Source organism: Melanotaenia boesemani, chromosome 6 (genome assembly GCF_017639745.1).
Source record: "Melanotaenia boesemani isolate fMelBoe1 chromosome 6, fMelBoe1.pri, whole genome shotgun sequence".
In the NCBI taxonomy this organism is placed as follows: Eukaryota; Metazoa; Chordata; class Actinopteri; order Atheriniformes; family Melanotaeniidae; genus Melanotaenia; species Melanotaenia boesemani.
Genome location: NC_055687.1, coordinates 5,381,843 through 5,388,900, shown reverse-complemented (window position 1 = coordinate 5,388,900; position 7,058 = coordinate 5,381,843). Strand labels below are relative to the sequence as shown.

Sequence of the window (7,058 nt, the reverse complement as noted above, 5' to 3'; positions counted from 1 at the left end):
TGTCTGGATGATGTCTGAGGAGAATGGACAGACTGGTTGGAGATGATAGAAAGACAACAGGAAGTCAAATCAGCACTGGTTCCAACTAAGGTCTGCAGAACATCATCTCTGAACACAACACGTCCAACCTTGAAGCAGATGGGCTACAGCAGCAGAAGACACACCGGGTGCCTCCTGTCAGCTAAGAACAGGAAACTGAGGCTACAATTCACACACACTCACCAACACTGGACAATAGAAGATGGAGAAACGTTGCTGGTCTGATGAGTCTCCATTTCAGCTCCACATTCAGATGCTAGGCTCAGAATCTGCTGGAAACATCATGAAAACATGGATCCATCCTGCCTTGGATCAACGCTGCTGCTGCTGGTGTAATGGTGGGGGGAGGTTTTCTTGGCCCACTTTGGGTCCCTTAGTACCAACGTGGCCTGGTTTAACCAGCACAGCCTACCAGAGTATTGTTGCTGACCATGTCCATCCCTTTATGACCACAGTGGAGCATCTTCTGATGCTACTTCCAGCAGGAAAACGCACCATGTCACAAAGCTCAGATCATCTCCACCTGCTTTCTACAACATGACGATGAGTTCACTGGACTCCAACGGCCTCCACAGCCACCAGATCTCAGTCCAGTAGAGCAGCTTTGGGATGTGGTGGAACGAGAGATTCTCATCATGGATGCAGCCGACAAACCTGCAGCAACTGTGTGATGCTGTCATGTCAACATGGAGAAAACCTCTGAGGAAGGTTTCCAACACCTTGTTCAATCTTTGACACCAAGAATTCTAAAGGGGGTCCAACCCGGTGCTAGTAGGAGGACCTGATAGATGGCTGGTGAGTGTTTATGCATCATGCATGGATGTTATTTTTAAATTTATCAGTCTTACTTGATGTCGTAGTTGCAGGCTCTTTAGGTTTAACTTCAGAATGAATAACCGGGTCCTTGTTTTCCTCTGTGGGAGAAAAATAATATTCATGAATAAGAAACCGCTTTATTAGCATTTATTTGTAGGTAGGTATAAACAGCACAGGTTAGCTAACACATCACCATGTCAGAAACAGTTCAGTTAACTTATTAGCAGGTGTCGTTAGTGAAGAATGAATGGTACCATGTGAATAACTAATGAACTGACACTAAGCTGATTCAGTGTGTTGAGAAATGAGATGGTTGTTTTGCTTGCCGTAATAGTTTTCTTAGCAAGAAAAAAAAGAGAGAAAATATTTTTCACCAATAAAATTTGGTTAAACTAATTTAGCCTCCTTTTGGTGTGACAGTGCTGCTCTCTGCTTGGTCCTTTTTAACCTATGGTTTGTTTTTAATGACAAGTAGTGGGACCCAGCCCAGGGTCACACTTTCAGTATGAACTTTTAAATATTGTGAATTACTCTCTTCAGATGGGTGTTTTCCCATCTGCCTTCAAAACGATGGTGGTGAAGCCCCTTTTAAAGAAGAGTAATTTAGATCCTACTGTTTTTAATAATTACCAACCTGTATCCAACCTACCACTTTTAAGTAATCATTCAAAAGTTGTTTTTTTTAGTTAAATGACTTTTTCTATAAAAACAATATGTTGGAAAAATTTCCATCTGGTTATAAGACAAACCACAGTACCAAGACGCCCTTTAAAAGATCGTTAATGACCTGTGTAACTTTGACGCATGGAAACTTTCAGTTCTGGTTCTTCTTAATGCATATGGTAATCAATCATATTTACTCATATAATAATCACACGTGTAATCATTCTTTTATTCATATAATACATTTATTCATTTATTACCCTCGATTACATTTCATAATGTGTATTTTCCTTATATAGAACATTGAAGTTATTATTCTCCTATTGGGTTATGATGCAGGCTTGTGTGAGGTCAGGCTGACCACTTTTCTTCCAGACTCTTGATATGGGAAAAGTTGAGACTGGTGGGCCTCTCAGTTACTGTTTTTAAAAGATTTTACCGGTATCTCACAGATCAACAGTTTTTCGTAAGTATGGATACATGCTTCTTAAAGATCCACAAAATCCAATGTGGGGTTCCCCAAGGATCAATTCTAGGCCCATTTCTTTTTAATCTGTGCATGTTGCCTTTTGGGGATGTCATCAGGAGACAGCATTGATTTCCACAGCTATGCTGATGATACGCAGCTTTACATCGCTGTGTCTCCTGATGACCTGGAGCCATTTGACGTCCTTTTAAACTGTATTTTAGATATGAAGTCATGGATGGCAGAAAACTTTTTACAGCTCAATCAGGAAAAAACTGAAGTTTTAATTATTGGTCCTGAAGACAACAGAGAGATAATTTTACTAAAATTACAAAACTTTAAATATTGTTGTTGTGTGAGAAATCTGGGTGTCCCTTTTGACTCTGAGCTGGATTTTATTTCACACATTAGAAATGTCACAAAGACAGTGTTGTATCATCTTAAAAACATCTCCAGAGTCCTTTTACAGCTCAATCAGGAAAAAATTATTACTAAAAGTTTACTAAATTATTAAAAAAGTTTTAATTATTGGTCCCGAAGACAACAGAGAGATAATTTTACTAAAATTACAAAACTTTAAATATTGTTATTGTGGGAGAAATCTGGGTGTCCTTTTTGACTCTGAGCTGGATTTTCACAAAGACAGTGTTGTATCATCTAAAAACATCTCCAGAGTCCGCCCTTTTCTCCACCAGCACCAAGGTGCTGGCAATAGAGGTGCTTTTATTTCCAGTAGATTAGATTACTGTAATGCCCTGCTCTCTGGTCTACTCAAGAAGTTTACTTCTAACCTGCAATTGCTCCAGAACTCAGCAGCACGTGTTCTGACGAGGACCAGAGCGTGGGAACACATTACACCAGTTTTAAAATCGCTGCATTGGCTCCCTGTGCATTTCAGGATTGATTTTAAGATGTTTTAATGGTCTTAGACTTTCTTATTTTGTCAGACCTGCTTTTAGATTATAAACCCTCACAGACCCTGAGATCCTCTGGTACTGGCCTCTTAGTTGTTCCCAAAGTCAGAACCAAGACTTAAGGCCTGGGTGGTTCATGTGGTGGCCCCCTCTGTGGTCATGGATGAGCTGGCTTCCGGTGTTACTGGATCCCCAAGATGTTGTTTGCTTACAGCAGTGTGTAACAGTTGTAACTGTGTAATGGACGTTTAAGGGTACCTTTGGTCGTCTTCTAATGATGATGTCATTCAGATGTTTCGAGAGAACGGATCGTTTTGCACACACATAGACTGCAGGTGGACATTTTGGGAGCTTAGCTCTTCTCTTTCTTTTCAACCTCGTTGTGACGAACGTGTTGTCACGCTGTTTTATAACCAGGTGGTTCTGCATAGTGAGGGAGGCTGATGTTTCCGACGCTATGTGCAGCCGTGGGGGCGTGGCAGGGCGTGTTTCCACCTCCGTGTTGCCCGCTCTGGCTGATCAAGGGGATTATAAACAGGTGCGGGTAGCCGCATTGTAGCCCTTAGAGATGGGATTTATGGCTCTTTGAAGGGAGCCGGATCTTGAGGATCCGTTCCTTCCAAAGAGCCATTCAAAAGACTGGCTCGTTCATTTTTGTTTTGTTTTTTTTTTTTTCTTTTAAAGATTGCAGGGTAACTCATATTTATAAAGGGAATAATCAGTGGTAGTGATTATATGGTAAAATTTAAATTAAAACTGGCACACCCCACTAATATAGACTCTGTTGGTGGGAATTATCTTGAAATATTGGTTATTATATTTAAGTTGGCTTGTGTTTCCATGGTTACCGTAGCCCCATATCCCCATACTTAACAAGACTTTGTGGCACAAATAAAACTGAGCTGGCTACAATTAGCTTCCACGCAAAATTGACTGACTTGAAAGATAGGCTTTTCTGGCAAATATTGCACTTTGCCTTACCTTGGCTTTCAACAGAAAAGTGCATCCAAATGCTGCTCCGTTTGCGCATCTTATTGGAGAGTTTTTTTTGTTTTGTTTTGTTTTTTTGTTTTCTTTTTTCCCCCCGAGTTCGGCAATGCTCATTAATTAATCCCCTTTTGTACCGTAGTGTTTACTTCGTTGTTCCCGCATTACCTTTAGCTCCACCCTAGAGCTGCTCTGCGATGCATTCAGGTGAATTGAGCATGTCGGAAATCAGACTTCCATGTCACATTGCGTGGGCAATTTGTATATAAAAATGAACGGATCTCAAACGAACGGCTCACTACTGTGACTCGATTCTTATCGGTCATTTACCAGAGCCGTTCAAAAGAATCGATTCGTTCATGAACGTCACATCTCTAGTAGCCCTCTGTTTTCGGCTGTATGCAGCATCTGAGTGCGTCGCTGCAGGGTTCTGGCGGTGTGGATTGGCAGCAGAGCTGTTGGAGTTTGCCGGCGGAGTTGCGGATGTCCCCCAGTCTGGCTGGTGAAGGTAAATGACATTGGCAGTTAAAGGCAGTGTGTGTGGTTGTTGACATCAAGCTGACGTTAACTGTTCCTCACCAGACTGTGCTGAGGGGGCGTTCTTGTGGGTGCGTGAAAGAAGCTGTGGGCAGGTAGGAGTTATGCGCAGCAGATGCGAACATGTGTAATGATGGACAGGTTGGATGGCTAATTCTGTTCTTTGGTGTTACAGATTGCCCCTGTCCTGCTATGTTCTTTAGCTCCTACTAGGTTCTTTTGTCCCTGCTGTATTTGTTTAGTTCGTCAGCATCTTTAGCGTCTTCAGCGTGACTCTAGGCTCTGTTATCTTAGTTGTTGCCTGCCACACCTCACATTGTCAGATCGTCTAAGCTGGCTAAAGCTTGAGCCGTAGGGGTGACGTGGTCGTTCCTGCCCCGCGGTTTATGCGCGCATTTAGTTTTATTTCGGCTTTTCTTCCACATTTATGGGTTTGGCGTGGAGGATTTGCACAAGAGTTTTAGGAGTTTGAGTGAGGAGGGATTTTCTTTTGATAAGTTTAAGTTTGCACTTAGTTTACAAATTTTGTTTGAGTTTGATTATTAATTCATTAATTGTTTTTTTTTTTTTTTTATTTTCTTTTGTTTGCAGTGATTTCTTTATGTTCGTAATTCCCGTCTGCTCAAAGGCATGTTTTAAAGAATTTAATGTGAATAAAGAAATTATTTTTGTATGACTGTTCATTTCTGTCAATCAGTAGCCTGAACAAACTTGTGCATTTTATAATAGGGAGCTCTAGACCTTATTTTAGAAATCGGTTTGGTCTACCAGAGGACCCTTACAGTCCCGTCCTCGGTCACGATCCGGGTCATCCCCCCCGTGTTACATATGGTAAGACAGTAGCCGTCCAACCGGGCTTTTTATGGTTGATGAATGTCTTTTATTAAAGAACACACACTGTGGAATCTGCAGTACCAGTGTAGCTGTGGTTGCTTTATTAGGCCTACTGAGATAACTTCTCTTTTCACACGTGTCAAGTCAAATGTTTTCATTTTATTATTATTTTTATACTTACATTAAGTTCAGAGACAGTAACTAGGGATGGGAGTTTATGTTCATACAGGATGGGGTATGGGTGAGAGGGGGAGTGTACATGCGCTTTGTATGTGTGTGAGTGAGTATGTGTGTGAACTATTATGAGGTGTGTTTTTAAGTTTTTGCTAAACACTTTGGTGTGTGAAGGCTTTTAAATTTCATTTTTAAAATGCATAACTTGTTTTAGTTTTGTAAAGAACATTGTGTTGCTATGTGAATTTGATTTGAACAATTTAATGTAATTATTTTGTAATTTTAGTTAAAATTTTAAACGCAATTAACGCATGTGCAGCATGACAAGCCCCATACATCCATCATTACCTTGTATAGGACACCTTTTGTTAACAGTTAAGGTATATTTTGGTTATATATATATATATATATATATATATATATATATATATATATATATATAAAAAAAAATTGTATTTTTGGTCCAGTCCGTTCAGAAAGGGTCGTAACAGGGGGCCCAGGTGAGACCTTTTTTTAGGTTTAGATTTTATGAAAAATTGAAATGATTATGAAAACTAAAGTGATCGAGTGAAGAAAAACGTCTAAAACAGCCAATGATGTATTTTATCAACAGGTGTTTACTTTGGGTGATGTTGCTGTAGCACTTTTATCACTGCTGCACAATCACTTACACTTCAATGATAAAAGTAAAAACCTGTTTTTATTCAGATCATCAGTTTTATCAGTTTCTTCATCAATGTTCAGAAGAATGTTTAACTTAAGTCGTCACATCAGTGGTTTTTATGCACCACTGTTTCTTTTACTTTATTATATTTTTAACATTCTTTGGGCTCTTTTGTCCTTTTATTGTTCAGCAAGTAGATGAGAAAGTGGGTCAGGAAGACCTCAGGATTGAACCTGGGGCATTTTTTTTTTTTTTGCCAGGTGAACTAACTGCAGTAGCAGCAACAACAAGTTATTTTACTCATCTTTCTGTCTGGTCTTTTCGCTCCAGAAGCAACGTTTCTTTGAAGATTTATTAACCGTGCTGCTCTGGTCTGTTGGCTTCACTATCAGATATTACTCCAACAGAAACAGCAGAAACTGCTGCCACCTTCAAACCGAGGTCGGGAGGTGGAGGAGAGGTGATTATTCCTGGGTGAAACTGCAGCTAGTTTCAGGCTTAGCTCCCTTCACTTTACAGAGCAGTGGTGAAGCAGACACGGACTCTGCTGGAACTAGCAGAGCTGTGTGGTCTTTATTGCTAAAGCTGGTAGCAAAACATTGACCCTAACTCTAACCCAGGAAAAACAGGAAGTTTCTCACAGTGACTTCCTCTGTTCCGACGTTCCCCTTCCCCTCACTACCGCTCTGACCCCTGCTCACATTGCTTCTCTCTTCCTCTGCAGCTCTTAAAGAGGCCACACTGTTCTGTTAGTACAGCGCTGTAAACACCACCATGTTTCTACATTACTGAGACATAACTCTACAAATCTATTTATTTATTTATTTATTTTTTTCTTTTGTGGTGCTAGTTGCCGAATACTGCTTTAAACTGCTTTTTTAAGTTTAAAGGAACTTTTTAATGTTTAATTAAATTTATTTTAATGTTTACATCAAATTAGTCCAGCACTGATCCATAGGAGCAG

General features: G+C 40.2%; 1 long non-coding RNA gene across 1 annotated transcript; it reads right to left on the bottom strand.

The window, feature by feature from the left end:
• On the bottom strand, positions 1-3,452 carry LOC121641949. Its single transcript, XR_006010820.1, has 3 exons — positions 3,313-3,452; positions 445-447; positions 1-14 (listed from the first exon to the last, which is right to left on the bottom strand). It is a non-coding gene; the product is annotated as an uncharacterized LOC121641949 (long non-coding RNA).
• Positions 3,453-7,058: the final 3,606 nt, after the last annotated feature.